Genomic DNA, 20,728 nt, shown 5'->3' with positions numbered 1-20,728 from the left:
TGCTGGTGGCTGTCATCGCAGAAATGTAGGGTTGGCAGGAACCTCAAGCAGTCGTCAAGTCCAGCACTGAGGCAGGACCAAGGAAACCCAGACCATCCCTGACTGGTGTTTGTCTGACCTGTTCGTAAAAACTTCCAGTGGCAGGGATTCCACAACATCCCTTGGAGCCTGGTCCAGAGCTTCACTACCCTGAGAGTTAGAAAGTTTTTCCTAACAACTAACCTAAATCTCCCTTGCTACAGATTAAGCCCATTGCTTCTTTGTCCTACCTTCAGCAGACATTGATCAATGTCCTCTTTATCACAGCCCCTATCAGGTCCACCCTCAGTCTTTTTTTCTCAAGACTAAATATCACCAGTTCATAGGCCTTTGTTTTTTTAGCCTTTCCTTGTAGGTCAAGTTTTCTAAACTTTTTATCATTTTTGTTGTTCTCCTCTGGACTGTCTCCAATTTAGCCACATTTTTCTTAAAGTGTGATGCCCACCCTGAGCAGCATAGTTAAGCTGACCTAGGCCCCAGTGTAGGTAGTGCTAAGTAGATGGAAGAATTCTTCCATTGACCTAAATACTGCCGCTGGGGGAGATGGGATTACCTATGCTGCTGTAGCACTTCAGTGTAGAAACTGCCTCAGGGTTGCTGCTGTAGCATGTCAAGTGTAGACAAGACCAATACATTGGTTGAACAAAGAAGTTACCTCACCTACCTCATCTCTAATACTGTATTCCTTTTACATAACATTATCAACTTGTGCAACTCACTGGCACAGGATATTACAAGAAATACTGCAGGAAAATAGTTTGGTAAGATTCTGAAAATTATACACAATATGCAAAAAACAATTAACTATAAGGGCTGTCAGTCCTGCTGCTTCAGAGTACAGGCTGATCATTAGCTGTTCTAACAAAGACTGCAGCACACTCTTTAAATGAAATTCAGCTCCTCTTTCTTTCAGATCTCAGCATATGCTCTGTACTTTCATCAACAAACACTAAAACAATGCCTCCTTTGTACTTCCTGTTTATGTTGACTGATTACCACATTATGATGCATACTTGCAATAGCTTTATCATCACATCACTCCCTGATAGTTTTATAAAATAATGTGGGTTTCATAGGTGTTTTTATCTGGTGTCATGGAACTACTTTCCCCCCTATGGCTTAATTGGCAGCTGTGAGATTGAGATAGACTAGTCTACCTACACTATAGCAAACCTGTATTCCTAATTATTCTAGATTCTACAAAAGTGGGGCTTGTAATAACTTGTTCCAGTTTCAAACAGCTGCTCATTTTGACTAAGTTCATACCCCTTATTGTTCATTAAAGTATGGTGACCACTTGGCCTAATATACAAAGCATCTAACTGTGAATCGCTTCATATCCCATTCATAGATTCGAAGGCCAGATGGGACCATTGTTATTATTTGGTCTGAACTCCTGGATAACACAGACCAGAGAACTTCCCCCAAAGTGGCTGTAGAACTTCCCTAAAATAATGCCCCTTCCCTTCAGGTCAAGGGCCTGAATTCACAAAAGAACTTAAGTGCCTAAACCCCAGAATTAGGCACTTAAGTCCTATGTTTAGGCACTACTGTGATCCACGAAGCACCTGCTCAACAACCATCTAAGCCTTTAGGTGCCTAAACTCACTCAGCACGTAAGTTTCTTCCTCTGGCCTACACACAGCATCCACATATCTATCTCCTGCCTAGGCCCCACAGTGCTCCATGAACCGGGGGAAGATAGGTGCTCCTCTGTCTTATTTATGTGCTGGGCCTAATCCAATAGGTGTGCTCATAGGCCACCTAGCTCTACAAAGAACAGCTGGGTGGGGAGGAGGCCTCCTTGTACCTGTAAGCAGAGTCAGGATGAGCTCCACCCTGACATCTGGTGGTGAGGTGTGGCAAGTTGTGGAAAAGAACTTTAGGGGCTGATCTCATTTGCATAGGTACACCCACCCCGCCTAGAATAAGGCCATAGCTGCCCAAATGGTCACTTTGGCTGCTGTGGGATCCCCAGTGTCTCTGTTATTGGGGCAGGAAGAATAAATTGTTATTACCCTGATTATGGGAACTGTGCTTGGAACTGTACTTGGCCTTTTGTTATGATGGAGGGACTCGCCATCCACTAAGTAGCACTCGCTAGGCAAGGGACATGGGTTCCAAAACTCTGTGACTTGAGAGAGGCTGAGGATAGGTATTTATACTTGGTGGTATTGGCTCCCTAGAGAGGGCCTTATGTGCTAATTACACTTCCTCCTCTCTCCACTGTGGAATGTTAGAGCTAATGTTGATTCTATTAGGAGTCTAATTACAGGCTGCTGAGCTGAATTCACTTTGGGCTAATGGTGTGCCAGCCCTAAGGCTCCCCTACTACAAGCTGAAATCACAAAAGAGCTAAAAACTGACTAAGAACTGAAATCACTGAGTGTTGTGTTAAGTAGTGGGGGAGCCTGATGGATATATTGTGGAGCAGTTTGCGGGAAGGCTGGAGCAGCTTGTGGACTGGCTGGTGGAGCAGTTCATGGGACAGCAGGAGCGGCTTGTGGACTGGCTGGAGGAGCGAAGTGGAGCTGCGGGGCAGTCAGCTTCAGATCATGTAAGGTGCCCCCTTACCTCTTCTCTTGCCCCCCCCCCCCCATCTCCACCCAGGTTGGGAGGTAAAACTATGCAGATAAACTTTTGAACTCTGGGGCTGCCCTGACCAGAGACTTCTGGGCCATTGGACTTTCGAGACTTTGGGTGATTTCGGGTTGCTGGACTCAAGAACCCAAGCGAAAGGACACGCCCCAATCTGCTTGGGGTGGGTTTTTGCTCATGGGTTGTGTTATGAATCCTGTTCCTGGTGTTTCCCCAACATAATGCCACATTGTTTATCTCTGTTATTAAAAGACTTTTTGCTACACTCAGACTCTGTGCTTGCGAGAGGGGAAGTATTGTCTCTTGGAAGCGCCCAGCGGGGGTGGTTGTCCCAGGTCAGTGGGTGGGGGCTCGAGCTGGTTTTGCATTGTGTTATTGGAATGGATCCCCTAGATATTGAACCCGGCCCTTGTTGCTGCCAGCTCTGATGGGCAGAAGGGTTACATACCTGTGGCCCAGTGGTAATGGCATTGTGACCCAGGGACCTGTTGGTGCCAACTGGCAGAGTTCACAGGGGTGCATAAGGTTACAGGGACTCCTGGGTCTGGTAACTACATACAGTTGGGGCCAGAAGGTGCCATTTCAGCTCTCTGAAGGCCTGTGTCAATCATTGCATAAGGGATGGATGGATAACATGTAACGAGTATGTATCTATGCTGAAAATATAGGTATCTGAGTTGGGGCTGGTCACCAGAAGGAAATAAATAGGCTGCTTTCTGGCGGGACACACTGATCCACCTGTCTGGCTATATGTAGATTGGGTAGTGTGTAGATCACAAAGACTGCCTGCTTACAGTTTGCACAAAATGCTAATCAAGTGATTGTAAGGTCTCCAGGTGAGATTCTAAACAGGAAAAAGCAAGCATGGGGGTTACCCTTTTTACAAGTGAAGACAATGAATCTTGGAACTATATCTGGGGGTGCAGAGGTACACCCAGTTATCTTTAAGGCTTTTAAAGTTTTTAAGATCAGGCTTGAGAAAGTCCTGGCTGGGATGATTTAGTTGGGGATTGGCCCTGCTTTGAGCAGGGGGTTGGACTAGATGACCTCCTGAGGTCCCTTCCAACCCTGATATTCTATGATTCTATGATCTTCATCTAGGGGATAAGCTACCAGACAAGGCTAGTCTTATGAGTGGAGGATCACAGTTGGTCTGGCTGTTAAATGCTGGGAGACAAACTTTGGGTGAGCTAACATTTCTAGGTCTGGGGACTGACTTGTTCATTAAGTTCCGGCTCTAGAGGTGGTGTGATTTTTTTTTTTATATATGTAACCATTTGTTTCCATTAATTCTACCTGCTTCTTCTTGAACCTCTGTTCTTTGTTAAACTTCTTGTTTTTACCACAAATGTATCTAAGTGCTGTGTGTTGAGCGGCACAGTGATCTTGAGGTATAACTGGTAAGCTACTGTGTACTACTCCTTTCAGAGTAGCAGGTCTGAATTCTATGACTGTCAGTGGAACGGGGCTGGACACTCCACAGGGACCTCTGTGTGCTCAGGTATTGGTGTGCACCCCCTGTTAACTTGTAAAGAGAGAGAGAGGCCTGCAGAGACTTGGGAGGCAGTGCTTGTGCTGCCCATGGCTGGTGAAGTCGGGGAATTGACCCACAGAAGTCACAGACAAGGCTTTCTTACACTAGGGGCAGGTGGTAGCAAGGTACCTCACAACCCTGGGTATCCCTAGGAAGTGTTATAGGTACTCACCCAAGATGTGGAAGACCCCAGTTCAAGTCCACTCTGTGCCTGATGAGAAGGGATTTGAACAGGGATTTGCCATCTCTCAGCTGAGCGCTCTAAGCATTGGACTATAGAGTCAGTCTCACTTTTTCTCTGACCCAACTAATCTTTAATTATTCAGTTGTTTAATTGAAGTGGAATAACTTCAACAGGAGGCACCAAGGGAGCCCCAGGTGAGAATATCCCACTGGCTAGGGGTTAGTATACATAAGGCACTAATCTTCCCCCATTCACTTTATAGGGAGCCCTCATGGTTAACTGAGGCTTTGGGGATCAGAGTTGTTCCAGTGATTTTTCTAGGCACCTAAAAGTTTAGATGCTAAGCATGGGAATACCTAAATCCCTTTGTGAATCTGGCCCAAGGTAGAAGTTTGCTCTAGCCTAACCTGACCCAAGCCTACCAGAACTGACTCTTCCCACCAAACCTGAATCCATGCTGCCACCTCCTGCCTGTAGGGTCTGTTGTGATATTTGGGCCTACAAGTTTACCCTGACTGTGAGCTCAACTGTGAGATGTGAGTGTAAGGTCGTATGATGGCACAATAACCTATAAGGTGGTGGGAAAAGGTACAAAGGGGAGATGCAAAGACTGAATTAGTGCAAACAAAAAGGCCTTTTGATATAACTCAAGGACTGTGCTTGGATCATGCCTGGTGAACAAGAACAGGGTGAGACTGAAAATCAGTGAACCAAAATTGCTATGTAGGACATTAGGCCTAATTAGTTAACAAAAGAATGAGGAGATGAGGAGAAACGTCTGGAGAAAAATTGGCTACTGGAGGGAGTTCTACCATCCTGGCTGCCGCACCCATCATCTCCTGGGACCCTGGGTCATCTTCACTCTAATTCTGAGATAAGTCCTGTCAAGACCAGGCCAACAAGAAAGGGAGCCAGATGACATTGTCACCTGCACCAGCTGAAACCTGAACACCTGGGACGTGAGACTTTGTCTCTCTCCCCCAGCCCCCCTCAATGTCTTTTTCCTTTCCTATCTTACTTCTTCTCCCTCCCCACCCCCCATTTCCTTCTGTCTAATAAGAGCCAGGCTTAGCCAACTAAGACTACATATTTTGCAACACTGCTGTGAGCCTCTGATCAGAGAGACAACTAAAAGCAATGCGCTAAACAGCCTGATGCTGGTCTAAGTTTGCCAGGTCTCAGAGGGGCTGATCAGACCATGTGCTGGGCCTGTGTTTTTCCAGCAATGAAGCTGCAGGTGAGTCAATACCAGAGACAAGCTGCATTTTCTGTCTTTGCTCTTTTCTCTTCCCTTGTGTGTGTATTTGTCTTGTTTTGTCTTTCAGGAAATGGGATCTGGCTTTAACAACAACAACGACAGCTCCAGTCCATCTCAACTAACTTCTTCTCTTTTCCGCACCCCTCCCAGTACTCAGTAGGTGTGGATGCAGAGACAGCCTAGGGTAGCTCAGAGGACTGTCGGGTAGGAACACACACTTGTCTATTCCCTAGCTTGAAACCTTCAAAGCTGAATAAAACAAACTACAACTTGAGTCATTTCAAACACCTGAGCATAATATCCAGCTCTTCCTAGTGAAACCTCTTAAATGAGGTTTTTTGCTCCCTCATCAGCAGTCTATATATATACATGGTTCTCATCAATATAATATAGTATCTTGAGGATGCAGGCCTCAATGTATTTAGCACATAACTCCCATTGAAATCAATGGGAGTTAGGCACTTAAATACCGAAAGAAGATCTATTTGCAGTGTTGTAGTCATGTTGGTTCCAGGATATTAGAGAGACAAGTGGGCGAGATAATATCCTTTACTGGAACGACTTCTTTTTGTGGAAGAAACACATTTTTGAGCTACACAGAGCTTTCTTCGGGTCTCAGGAAGGTACTCTGAACACTTGTCTACACTTAAAATGCTACAGTTACACTTCAGTGAAGACACTGCCTGTGCCAATGGGAGCAGTTCTCTCATCAGTGTAGGTAATCCACCTCCCTGAGCAGTAGATAGGAGAATTCTCCCATTGACTATAGTGCTGTCTACACTGGGAGTTAGGTTGAGTTAACTGTGTTGCTCAGAGGGTTGGATTTTTCACACCACTCTAATTTCCTCGTATAGACCAGGCTGGAGTGTCACAGCTAAATACAAGGTGGAACAGATTGTTTAGCATAAGTAGCTAACACACATTTCAAGGGACCATTCAAGGTGAAGTGACCTGCTAACACCTCTGTAGTCATAGGACAAAAAGGGGGCTAGTGGGTTACAGGTCGTTGTAATAAGCCATAAATCCAGTGTTTCTGCTAAGACCATGATTTTTAGTGTCTAGCAAAGTTGTATGAATTGAATTTAAGCTCCCAGGCTCATCTTTTGAAGTTCTTGTGCAGGTTTCCTTTGAGGACAAGGAGGCACAAGTCAGATATAGGGTGATCGCTTTGTGAGTGCCCTGAGTGATATGGTGTCTTTGTCTTTTATCATTTTTCTGTGTGAGTCAGGGGTGAAAATAAGTTAGAGGACTTACCGGTATGCCCGAGTCCTTAGCAGGAGGCGTGGCCTCAACCGGAAGAGGCAGGGCCTTAAATCTCCGGGCCCTTTAAATCAAGATTTAAAGGGCCCGGGGCTCCGCTGTGGTAGTGGCGGCTGGGAGCCCGGGGCCCTTTAAATTACCCCCCGAGCTACCAGCTGCAGAGGCGGCTGGGAGCCCCAGGGCTCGGGGGTGATTTAAAGGGCCCAGGGCTCCAGCTGCCACTACCACAGCGGAGCCCCGGGCCCTTTATATCACTGAGGAGCCCTAGGGGCTCCCAGCCACCACTGCTACCCCCGGGCTCTGGGCTCTGGCAGAGCTTTAAAGGGCCTGGGGCTCTGCTGTGGTAGCGGCTGCCGGAGCCCTGAGCCCTTTAAATCCCTGCCTGAGCCCTGCTGCCCGAGCCCTGGGGTAGCGGCAGCCGGGCTCCTTCAGGGATTTAAAGGGCCCTGGGGCTCCAGCCGCCGCTACTGCCCCGGCCCTTTAAATCCCTTCAGGGCTTCAGCAGCAGGGCTCCAGAGGGGATTTAAAGAGCTCGGGGCGGTAGCGGCGGCTGGAGCTCCAAGGCCCTTTAAATCCCCTCCAGAGCCCGCTGCCGCTACCCCAGGGCTCGGGCAGCAGGGCTCAGGCAGGGATTTAAAGGGCTCCGGGGCGGTAGCGGGGGCTGGAGCTCCGGGGCCCTTTAAATCCCTGCCAGAGCCCTGCTGCTGCTACCCCAGGGCTCAGGCAGAGATTTAAAGGGCTTGAGGCTCTGGCAGCCGCTACTGCCCCGGTCCTTTAAATCCCCTGTGGAGCCCCACCGCTGCTATCCCAGGGCTTCGGCAGCAGTGCTCTGGCGGGGATTTAAAGGGCTGAGGCGGTAGCAGCAGCTGAAGCTCCGGGGCCCTTTAAGTCCCCACTGGAGCTCCACCACCACTACCCCAGGGCTTTAAATTGCCGTCTGGGAAAGCTGGTCCTGGTATGGCGCACCGGCTTTTGCCTGTACGGCGCACCGGCTTACTTTCACCACTGGTGTAAGTTCATTTGAGAGTGTAGTGACTTGTCTGGTTTCACCCACACAAACATAGTTGTTCTTGAGGCATTTAGTGCACTGGATCAGGTACATCACATGTTGTGATAAGCCTGTGTAGTACTCATGGATCTTGAAACATGATGTTGGGGGTATTGAGCATTGTAGCAGAGGAGATATGTCTAGAGGTTTTGTATCTGTTGTTCTAGCAGGGTTTGGTGCTGCTTTGAATTGGTGTGTCCTGGTCAGTGGGGAGCTCGGTGAGGTTGCGAGGTTGTTTGAAGGCCAGAAGAGGGGTTCTGGAAAGATTTTTCAGGTTGTGGTCCCCATTCAGTATGGGTTGTAATTGCTTAATGATACCCTGTTTTGGTTCCAGTGTGGGGTGGCGGGTGACAACTCGGGGTGTGCAATTGGCATTTTTTTTTCTCTGTATTGAAGCAGGTTTCCTCAGGGTATTTGGGTGGCCTGTTCCATGATGTGATCTGTTTCTCTGGTGGAGTGTCCTTGTTTGGTGAATGCAGTTTGAAGTGTGTTAAGGTGTGTATCTCAGAATTTCTCCTCAGAGCATATTCTGTGGTATCTGTCTACAGCCAGGAACTCCATCTCAAGCCTGGATTTTACTTTGGTACAGCTATGTCTATAGAGGTAGGCAGAGTGATTCCTTGTGATTACAAACGCAGGGGCTAGGGGATTGCTGGTAAGGGGTGTGTGTGTGTGTGTGTGTGTGTGTGTGTGTGTGTAAAGTGAGCAGACAGGCAGTTGTGAGTGTGGCCCTGAGAGGAAACAGGGGGACAGATCTCCATTAAGTACAGGACCAGCTGGAAAGACAAGCTTGGAAACTGTGAGTAAGGAAACTGCCTGATGCTGTTTGTTTCTTCTGTGTTCAGAGAAACAGGACTTGGTACATTCTTTGTAAATAAACAGAACTGCACCAAAGACTATACCTGACTGAATTCTGCAGGGCCTTGAATATTTACTAACCCTTTGGGCCAACGGGGCAGCAATCTGAAGGATTCAGGAAGTAAGATATTGCCAGCTATATTAGGCACATGCTTACTACTTCCACAATATTATATTTTAAAAATCCCATCTTCTCCCTTCCCTCACCCTGAGTGCCCTTGTGCCCAAAGCTCTGAACTCTCTCTGTTACTGTTCCCCTTCCAGCCTTTCCACCCCACCCCATAGATTGTAAGCTGAATGTAGGACTCTACTTGTAATATTTTTCTTGATAAGCATAGTAGAAGAATAATTTTTCTCTGGGGTTTATTGGAAAGTGTTAATATACCTGTGGCTGGATGTAAGGAAATCGCCTTATAAAGGATAAAACTGAAGCCAATTTCCTCTGTCCTGAATCAGATTTACTTGGTGCACTTAGGGGATTTCACTCTTCGTGGGCTGACTGGCCCCTTTAAGAGTCTTCTTTATGACGGGCTTCTTTAAGGAGAGTGGCCCACCTGTAAGGGCTTGTCTACGCTACAACTTAAAAAGAAAAGGCACCTTGTGGCACCTTAGAGACTAACAAATTTATTTCAGCATAAGCTTTCATGAGCTACAGCTCACTTCATCGGATGCATGCCTTTGAGAGTGTGGCACAAGCTGTCAGCATAGTCTGTGTGGTATGTAGATTGTAATGGATTTTTTTACCTTCAGTCCTTTTGGTATGTTGTCCATCTGTTTGCATTTGGAAAAGAAGATGATGTCTGTCTGTATCTGTACGAGTTTTTTCATGAAGTTGATAGATTTCCACTCCATATGGCTAAATTCAGTGCCTTGCATAATGACAGATTTCAGAGTAGCAGCCAATGTAACTTACATTGCTCCTGGGTGTGAAAAAGCCAGCCCGGAGTGATGCAAGTGACATTGACCAAAGTGCTGTCCACACCAGTGCTAAGTCGGCGGGGGATGCTCTCTCGCTGACATAGCTTCCACCTCTCATTGAGGTGGAGTACTCATGCTGATGGGAGAGCGCTCTCCTGTCAGCGTGTAGTGTCTTCACCAAATGCACTACAGTGACGCAGCTGTGCTGATGTAGCACGGTAGTATAGACTAGCCCTAAGCAATTTACTGCTTAGGTGGCTAGTTGGCAACTAATTGACCAATGAGCAGCAGGCCTGAGAAAAGGCTCCCAGAGACTCTAGCAGCAGTAACAACAGGACTGAGCTTGCCTGTTAAACACTCCAAGCTGACAGGTGAAAGGACTGAGTAAAAATGGGCCAGCAAGGGGCTACAACTGGCCTGAAGCAGAAACCAGCTCCAGGAGAGCAGTGGATCTTTATCAGAGGAGCATGAGTTTGTTTTGAAGTGTAACTGAGCTCCAGGAAGAGGGCTGGAGATTCCTGAGGCCTGGTCTACACTACGGGGTTAGGTCAAATTTAGCCGTGTTAGGTCGATTTAAAAATGACTGCGTCCACACAACCAACCCCATTCCATCGACCTAAAGGGCTCTTAAAATTGACTTCTGTACTCCACCCCGACGAGGGGAGTAGCGCTAAAATCGACTTTGCTGGGTCGAATTTGGGGTAGTGAGGACGCAAATCGACGGTATTGGCCTCCAGGAGCTATCCCAGAGTGCTCCATTGTGACCGCTCATGACAGCACTTTGAACTCTGATGCACTAGCCAGGTACACAGGAAAAGCCCCGGGAACTTTTGAATTTCATTCCCTCTTTGGTCAGCATGGCGAACTCAGCAGCACAGGTGACCATGCAGTCCCCCCAGAATCGCAGAGCATAGAATGTTTCTACGCTGCCCCTATCATCTCTGTCCCTGAGGTTATTGCAGATTAGAAGGCGAAAAAAATGCACTCGCGATGACATGTTTTCCGAGCTCATGCAGTCCTGATAGGGCACAGCTTAATGCATGGAGGCATTCAGTGGCAGAGGCCAAGAAAGAATTAAGTGAGAGTGAAGAGCGGAGGCAGAACGCGATGTTGAGGGTATTGGGGGAGCAAACAGACATGATGAAGCATCTGTTGGAGCTGAAGGAAAGCCAACAAGAGCACAGACCCCTGCTGCATCCACTGTATAACCACCTGCCCTCCTCCCCATGTTCCATAGCCTCCTCACCCAGATGCCCAAGAACGCGGGTGGAGTGTGGAGGGGGAGGCTTCGGGCATCCAGCCACTCCACTCCAGAGGATGGCCCAAGCAACAGAAGGCTGTCATTCAAACAGTTTGATTTTTAGTGTGGCTACAATAAACAATGTGGCCTTGTCCTTCTGTCCTCCCCCACCCCACCCGGGCTACCTTGTCCGTGATCTCATTTTTTTTAATTAATAAAGAAAGAATACAAGGTTTCAAAACAATAGTTACTTTATTTTGAAGGGGGGAGGGTAGTTGGCTTACAGGGCATTAAAATCAACAAAGGAGGTGGGTTTGCGTCAAGGAGAAACACACACAACTGTCACACCGTAGCCTGGCCAGTCACAAAACTGGTTTTCAAAGTGTCCCTGATGCGCAGCGTGCCTTCCTGTGCTCTTCTAATCACCCTGGTGTCTTGCTGCTCAAAATCGGATGCCAGGCAATTTGCCTCAACCTCCCACCCCACCATAAATATCTCCCCCATACTCTCACAGATATTATGCAGCACACAGCAAGCAGCAATAACAATGGGAATGTTGGTTGCGCTGAGGTCTGACCTAGTCAGCAAACAGTGCCAGAGTGCTTTTAAATGCCCAAAGGCACATTCTACCACCATTCTGCACTTGCTCAGCCTATAGCTGAACTGCTCCTTACTACTGTCCAGGCTTCATGAGCCACGGGAGCAAGGGGTAGGCTGGGATAGGTGTGACTGTGCAGTGCTGCTGGGTGGAAGAGCAGCCTGAGGCAGAAGCCTCCAGCTTGCATGATATTCCAGACAGGACTGAATCTCCATGAGATGAAACTTAAAGAAGAAAATGATCTGGAGTCTCTGGCTCCCATTCGGTGCTCTCAGAGGAGAATAGCCATGTCTGTCCAGGCGCCCCTATCAACCTCACCGAGGTTTGCCAGGAGCACCCAGGAGATATACAATGGCTATCAGTCCTACTGCACAATCTGCCACAAAGGCAAGGAGCTGCTGCTGTGTAGCAATGCAGTACTGCATCTGCCAGCAGCACCCAGGAGATGTACAGTGATGGTGAGCTGAGTGGGCTCCATGCTTGCTGTGGTATGGTGTCTGTACAGGTAACCCAGGAAAAAAGGTGTGAAACGATTGTCTGCCATTACTTTCACAGGGGGGGGGGGGCCTGACGACATGTACCCAAAACCACTTGTGACAATGTTTTTGCCCCATCAGAATTCCAATGGGCAGCAGAGACTGCGGGAACTGTGGGATAGCTACCCACAGTGCACTGCTCTGTAAGTCAATGCTAGCCATGGTAGTGAGGATGCAATCCACCGACTTAATGCGCTTAGTGTGGACATACACAATCGACTGTATAAAATTGGTTTCTAAAAATCGACTTCTATAAAATTGACCTAATTTCATAGTGTAGACATACCCTGAATGTGGGGGAGGATCCTTGTGGGTATTAGTCCAAGGGTCAGGAAAAAGGTTGGACTTGAGGGGTTAAGGAGGTTACTTTATGCTCTGTAAAAGGAGTTAATAAATCAGACACCATAACTGGGTATTGTTCTCAGTTCCTGGGTTTGAGTAAATGGCTGCAGGCACCAAGAGGAAGTAGAGGGACTCAAAGCTACAGAGCCACAAGGGAGCATGTTTGAGGACAGCATCCTATCACAGGCACATACAGAATAGTTGCCATTAAAGAAACAAAGAATATTAGGAATCTTGGCTTTTTAATGTCAGACTGAGTAAGCAATCTCTAAAACCCATGGGTAGATTTTCCTCACTTCTCTAAGAAGCTGGAGGATCAGATTCTCTGCTAGCATAACTTCAGTGATGTTTTGCTAGCAAAGAGTTTGGCCAAGAGTCTCCCTCCTGTCACAGGGTCTCAAATGCTCTTCCTGTTACATTGTCAGCTCTTGTTACAAAGGTGAAGTGGTTTCCAAAATCCTTGACTAGATTTTTCTTCTCCTCTAACTCGCACAGCACATTCTGTGACTTCTGCTTTGTAATGTCTTACCAGAGTCTTACTTAGCTCACCAAACCAGGGACTTTGCTTCTTGGGTGACACGGCTCACTTTCTGCACCCTGCTATGTGAATACAGTGCTATATAAATAAGTGTAATCCTTTTGCCAGGTGGAGCCGGCAGCAATCAGGCTGGGTTCAATATCTAGGGGTTCCTTTTCAACAATAAAACACAGACTGGCTTGAGCCCCACTCCAGTAACCTGGGAAAATTACACACCACCCTGGGCACCTCTGAGAGGCAATACTTCTCCACTCACAAGTGTTGCCGGCACCCAGTGCCGAGAGGCTGAACAACAGCTTGAGTTGGTTCGTTACCCGGTGTGCTGCACCCAATAATCACAACGGGGTGGAGAAGCAGAAAAGTTTATTTGAAGCTTCAAAAAGGTACAGGGAGATTTGAATCTCAAATCCTGTACAACAGAGCAGGAAGTTACACAGGCTTTTATACATCCTTTTTCCCAGCATACTTATCAAATAGCAAGCTGCTCCAAGTATCCATATAGCCAGCCAATCCAGTTCCCAGCTAGTTCCCTGATTCTCTGTATCATTTGTTAAACTATACATAAAGCTGCTTTATTCAGCATTGTTCTTCCATACCTCCCCTGTTTGGCCTTGCTTAGTTTCAGGCAGTCTGACTCTGCAACATATTGTTGCAGATTTTCAGCATAACTGCTGTGTGTGCCTCCAGGCGGGGGGGCCAAGGACACTTGGGCCTAGCATGCAGAGCTGCTGCGAGTGCCTCCAGGCAGGAGGGGGGGCCAAGGACACCGGGGCCTAGTGCGAGGGGGCTTCATCGACACTCGTGGTCTTCCATCCCCTCGAGTTACCTAGTGGCCATGCCCCAGGGTCCCCAACACAAGCACAGAGTCTGAATGTAGAAAAGAAACTTCTAACGAAAGGAAGGAAGTCACCTGACATTAATTTGAGAAATGCCACAAACAGGATTCATAATCATAAAGCTGTGAGCAGGACGCCCACCCCAGCGTGCGTGGGGCAGTGTCTTCTGCCTCGTGTTCTTGAGTTCTACAACCAAAAGTTCCTTTACTGTGCCCCCCTCTGCTCCCTCACCATACCCCACTCACAGTGGTTGTCCTTGGTCAGTGAGGACCCAGGGTTCAGAGGTGCAACTGCGTGAGTTCACCTCCCACCCAGAGAAGAAGGCCCCTTGCTTGCTCCACCATCTGAGCATTTGCCCTAGCTGGCTGCCCTGCCAGCCGCAGGTCTACTCCACTGGCTGCCCTGCCAGCTCCACTCCACCCACCACTGGTTCCACTCTGCCCGCAGCTAGTTCTGCTCATTGGTCACCTTCTGCCACCTGCCTCTCTGCTGTAACCTCTCCAGGTCAGTCTTTTGAGGGTTCACCCAACACTTAGTGATTGTCAGCTCTTAGTGACTTTCAGTTCTTAGTGATGCAGGCTGGGCAGAAATGCTGTCCCCCTACAAGTGTTTTCAGCTCTAGCAATGGCTTAACATAACAAAAGACTCCTAATGGAGTCTATTTAGCTCTATCTTTGAACAGTGGGGAGGAACCAGTTAAACCAGACCAAAGACCCTAAGGGAAAGTCCACACTTCCTGGCTGGGACACCTGTCCCTACCCCTCTTACTTTCATAGGGGCCTGGCATTCGAGCCTTTGGCTTCGCAAGTCCCATTCAACTGAGGGTGATCCCTTCAATTGGTGACAGGTTTCAGAGTGGTAGCCGTGTCAGTCTGTATCAGCAAAAAACCGAGGAGTACTTGTGGTACCTGAGAGCCTAACAAATTTATTTGGGCATAAGCTTTCGTGGGCTAAAACCCACTTCATTGGATGCATGCCGATTAGGACAGGCTCAGCACAGTTCTGCTCCCTTTTACTCATACAATAAAGACAGCAACATTGATAACATTTCACTACCCCTTCATTCAGTACTAAAGTGATTTGTAACCTAACACAAACCAAAGTTGATCACTTTGAGCAACACAGTTCCTGTCTCCTGGATTCACAGTGTAGGTGTGTTCATGTAAATACAGTTTGCTCCTGAAGTCTCTCCCCCTCCCTAACTAGCTGTCAGGGGAGAGTTCATTCAGACCCTGCTTCCATAAGTAATAATATTTTGATTATTCTTTGGCTCTGCCAGTAGAAAGGAGCACCTCCTGATGGTGTAAGAATCTTGTTTTAAACATTGTGCTTTATATAGCAGGAACAGATTTCTTTTCCTTGCCTGCTGAGTCTGGCACTCCATCTACAGGGATACTCTAAATAGCATACTTAGCTATCAAAATTTTTCTTGTGTGTGGTGTGACACACAAACTAACCATTTTTTTTAACTATATCAGAAGCAGGAATCCTGCCAAATAATCAGTAGGGCCACTGGACAATCAAGGTGATTAAGGAGCACTCAAGGAAGATAAAGAGTGTTGCGGAAAAACTAAATGCATTATTTGAATCGGTCTTCACTGCAGAGGATGTTAGAGATTCCCACACCTGAGCCCTCCTTTTTAGGTGACAAATCTAAGCCCTGGTCTACACTAGGACTTTAGGTCGAATTTAGCAGCATTAAATCGATGTAAACCTGCACCCGTCCACACGATGAAGCCCTTTATTTCGACTTAAAGGGCTCTTAAAATCGATTTCCTTACTCCACCCCGACAAGTGGATTAGCGCTTAAATCGGCCTTGCCGGCTTGAATTTGGGGTACCGTGGACACAATTCGATGGTATTGGCCTCCGGGAGCTATCCCAGAGTGCTCCATTGTGACCGCTCTGGACAGCACTCTCAACTCAGATGCACTGGCCAGGTAGACAGGAAAAGAACCTCGAACTTTTGAATCTCATTTCTTGTTTGGCCAGCATGGCAAGCTGCAGGTGACCATGCAGAGCTCATCAGCAGAGGTGACCATGATGGAGTCCCAGAATCGCAAAAGAGCTCCAGCATGGACCAAACAGGAGGTACGGGATCTGATCGCTGTATGGGGAGAGGAATCCGTGCTATCAGAACTCCGTTCCAGTTTTCAAAATGCCAAAACCTTTGTCAAAATCTCCCAGGGCATGAAGGACAGAGGCCATAACAGGGACCCGAAGCAGTGCCGTGTGAAACTGAAGGAGCTGAGGCAAGCCTACCAGAAAACCAGAGAGGCGAACGGCCGCTCCAGGTCAGAGCCCCAAACATGCCGCTTCTCTGATGAGCTGCATGCCATTTTAGGGGGTTCAGCCACCACTACCCCAGCTGTGTTGTTTGACTCCTTCAATGGAGATGGAGGCAATACGGAAGCAGGTTTTGGGGACGAAGAAGATGATGATGGTGATGATGAGGTTGTAGATAGCTCACAGCAAGCAAGCGGAGAAACCGGTTTTCCCAACAGCCAGGAACTGTTTCTCACCCTGGACCTGGAGCCAGTACCCCCCCAAACCCACCCAAGGCTGCCTCCTGGACCCAGCAGGCGGAGAAGGGACCTCTGGTGAGTGTACCTTTTTAAAATACTATACATGGTTTAAAAGCAAGCATGTGAAAGGATTACTTTGCCGTGGCATTCGCGGTTCTCCTAGATGTACTCCCAAAGCCTTTGCAAAAGGTTTCTGGGGAGGGCAGCCTTATTGTGTCCTTCATGGTAGGACACTTTACCACTCCAGGCCAGTAACACGTACTTGGGAATCATTGTAGAACAAAGCATTGCAGTGTATGTTTGCTGGCATTCAAACAACATCCGTTCTTTATCTGTCTGTGTTATCCTCAGGAGAGTGAGATATAATTCATGGTCACCTGGTTGAAATAGAGTGCTTTTCTTCAGGGGACACTCAGAGGAGCCCATTCCTGCTGGGCTGTTTGCCTGTGGCTAAACAGAAATGTTCCCTGCTGTTAGCCACAGGGAGGGGGGAAGGTTGAGGGGGTAGCCACCTGGTGGGGGGAGGCAAAATGCGACCTTGTAACGAAAGCACATGTGCTATGTATGTAATGTTAACAGCAAGGTTTACCCTGAAAGAGTGTAGCCACTGTTTTATAAAACGTGTCTTTTTAAATACCGCTGTCCCTTTTTTTTTTTTCTCCACCAGCTGCATGTGTTTCAATGATCACAGGATCTTCTCCTTCCCAGAGGCTAGTGAAGCTTAGAAAGAAAAAAAAATGCACTCGCGATGACATGTTCTCTGAGCTCATGATGTCCTCCCACACTGACAGAGCACAGACGAATGCGTGGAGGCAAATAATGTCAGAGTGCAGGAAAGCACAAAATGACCGGGAGGAGAGGTGGCGGGCTGAAGAGAGTAAGTGGCGGGCTGAAGAGAGTAAGTGGCGGGCTGAAGAGAGGGCTGAAGCTCAAATGTGGCGGCAGGATTCAATGCTGAGGCTGCTGGAGGACCAAACCAGTATGCTCCAGTGTATGGTTGAGCTGCAGCAAAGGCAGCTGGAGCACAGACTGCCACTACAGCCCCTGTGTAACCAACCGCCCTTATCCCCAAGTTCCATAGCCTCCACACCCAGACGCCCAAGAACGCGGTGGGGGGGCCTCCGGCCAACCAGCCACTCCACCACAGAGGATTGCCCAAAAAAAAAGAAGGCTGTCATTCAATAAATTTTAAAGTTGTAAACTTTTAAAGTGCTGTGCTTAAAGTGTTGTGTGGCATTTTCCTTCCCTCCTCCACCACCCCTCCTGGGCTACCTTGGTAGTCATCCCCCTATTTGTGTGATGAATTAATAAAGAATGCATCAATGTGAAGCAACAATGACTTTATTGCCTCTGCAAGCGGTGATTGAAGGGAGGAGGGGCGGATGGTTAGCTTACAGGGAAGTAGAGTGAACCAAGGGGCGGGGGGTTTAATCAAGGAGAAACAAACAGAACTTTCACACCGTGGCCTGGCCAGTCATGAAACTGGTTTTCAAAGCTTCTCTGATGCGTACCGTGCCCTCCTGTGCTCTTCTAACCACCCTGGTGTCTGGCTGCGCGTAACCAGCAGCCAGGCATTTTGCCTCAACCTCCCACCTCGCCATAAACATCTCCCCCTTACTCTCACAGATATTGTGGAGCACACAGCAAGCAGTAATAACAGTGGGAATATTGGTTTCGCTGAGGTCTAACCGAGTCAGTAAACTGCGCCAGCGCGCCTTTAAACGTCCAAATGCACATTCTACCACCATTCTGCACTTGCTCAGCCTGTAGTTGAACAGCTCCTGACTACTGTCCAGGATGCCTGTGTACGGCTTCATGAGCCATGGCATTAAGGGGTAGGCTGGGTCCCCAAGGATACATATAGGCATTTCGACATCCCCGGATGGGGAATGTTTTTGTACCATCCTTGAATATTGGGCTCTGTTTGCATGAGCACTCTGTGACTAGCACTTGTTAGGAATGTATATTTCTGCAATATCAGCCCTATTCTTGCCAGATTCTGTGAGCAGATCCTGCCTCATACCAGGCCTCTGATACAAGGGATTATGTTTTAGGCTCTCTTCCTACTACACAAGTAACAAATGTGAACTCCTGGATCACTGAACCAGTCTCACCATGGAGTCACAGATAGTCCTCTCAGACTCTCCAGTCTATCTTGCCACCCTAACAAACTGGACTTTGTGATAAAAGGTCACTTAAACCAAAAATCACACCACAGCAGATTACTTACAGTCCTAAGAGACCAGTCACTTACCCCAGATCAATTGATACTCCTGATCTTACACCAAAGCCAATCGACAGCCAATTCTATAGTAAACTAACTAAAGATTTATTAGCTAAGAAAAAGAATGGGAGTTATGGAGAGGTTAAAGCAGGTAAAATATATGTACAGGTGAATCTCAGTTTGTAACTGCAAATGGTGACAGTGATGTAATAAACTGCCAGTTTACCAAAAATCTTTCAGGGTATCCAGATAGTCTCTGGGGCTCTCTCCTTTGCATCTGGTACACTTCTTTGTAAGAGTCCAAACAGTTCAGAGATGATCTGTCTTTGTGTAAGCAGAGTCAGGATGAGCTCCACCCTGACATCTGGTGGTGAGGTGTGGCAAGTTGTGGAAAAGAACTGTTGTGGGATCCCCAGTGTCTCTGTTATTGGGGTGGGAAGAATAAACTGTTATTACCCTGATTATGGGAACTGTGCTTGGAACTGTACTTGGCCTTTTGTTATGATGGAGGGACTCACCATCATCTAAGTAGCACTCTCTAGGCAAGGGACATGGGTTCCAATTCTCTGTGAATTGAGAGAGGCTTGAGACAGGTATTAGTACCTGGTGGTGTGGGCCTGTAACACCAATTACACCTCTGTCTCTCTCCACGGTGGAATGTCAGGGCTAATTTTGGGTCTATTAAGAGTCTTGCTACAGGTATTGTGCTGAATTCACTTTGGCCTTATGGTGCACCAGCACTAAGGCTCCCACTACTATGAGCTGAAATCACTGAGCACTGTGTCAAGTAGTGGGGAGCCGGAAGATCTAGAGTGCAATGGTGCTGTTCATGGATAGGCTGGTGAAGTGTTTGTGAGACGTTGAGCAGAGCTGTTCATGAGATGGTGGAGTGGAGTGTTTGTGAAAGAGCAAGCTGTGCAGAGCGGAGCCGGTCGTGGTGGAGCAGAGCCCTGTGGGGCAGTCAGCTTCAGGACACGTAAGGTGCTCCTTTCCCCCCCACACACAGGCACATTTTAGCCAGACTGGGGAGTAACACTATGCAGATGAACTTTTGAACTCTGGGGCTGGACTTTTTTGGGCTTTGGGTGATTTGTGGATTGCTGGACTCAAGAGACGTTTGGGTTCTGGGACTCAAGAACCCGAGGGAAAGGATGTGGCCCAATTTGCTGGGGTGGGTCTTTGCTCATGGTTTGGTTAATGAACACTAGTTGTGGTGTTTCCCCAATTTAATGCTGATGTCCTTTACCTCATGTTATTAAAGATTCTCTGCTACACCGACACTCTGTGCTTGACAGAGGGGAAGTATTGCCTCTTTGAGGCACCCAGGGGGTGTGTAAGATTTTCCCAGGTCACTGGGTGGGGGCTCGAGCCAGCTTTGCATTTGCTTTGAAGAGAGGGAACCCCTGTGTACTGAACCCAGCCCTTGCTGCTATCAACTTGGCCTGGCAGAAGGGTTACATTTTTGGGGGCTAGTCTCAGGGTGGGGTGGCACAACCTTCTCTAATGCTTGCCCCAAAGCCTTCAACCACTCATCAGGTGATGGAGCAGCCTCCCAGGGTGAGACTCCTGGGTCAAGGACAAACAGACCCGGCATATCAGCCAAGGTCTTCCCCTCTTTCCCCAAAAAGGCTGACATTTTCTTTAAAAACTCCACTTCAGAGGCTGGTGAGGGCTGGCTCCCAGTAGTTATTACCTTCCACTCACCATCTTCCACTGCTATCGTGCCTGGAACCTGTAGAGGGTCCACAGCCGTCGACAGCTCACACAGTACAGCAAAATTTCCGTCCTCCCTCACAAACATGCGCTCACGCATTTTACACTTACTCAGGTACTCAGTGGATGCCCTTAAGGCAGGCTCTATTGAGCCTTCATCGAACGCCTCCGGCACCCCGGTCACCAGGACACAGTTCCTAGGCTTAATATTCATCCCCCTGCACCAATCCTCTAGCAAGTGTAGGGCCATTATACAAACTGTAATTTCTTTCCCAAATATAACAGATCAAAACAACAACAACCAGATTTTGGGTTTTCCCAATTTAATGACTCACCTAAGATGTGCTTGCGAGGGGTACTGACCCAGTCTTATCCCGGACGAGCCCCCAAAAATGTAACCCTTCTGCCAGGCCAAGTTGATAGCAGCAAGGGCCAGGTTCAGTACACAGGGGTTCCCTCTCTTCAAAGCAAATGCAAAGC

This window comes from Lepidochelys kempii, chromosome 8, assembly GCF_965140285.1.
Source record: "Lepidochelys kempii isolate rLepKem1 chromosome 8, rLepKem1.hap1, whole genome shotgun sequence".
NCBI classification, from domain to species: Eukaryota; Metazoa; Chordata; order Testudines; family Cheloniidae; genus Lepidochelys; species Lepidochelys kempii.
Note: the sequence above shows the minus strand (reverse complement) of the source record.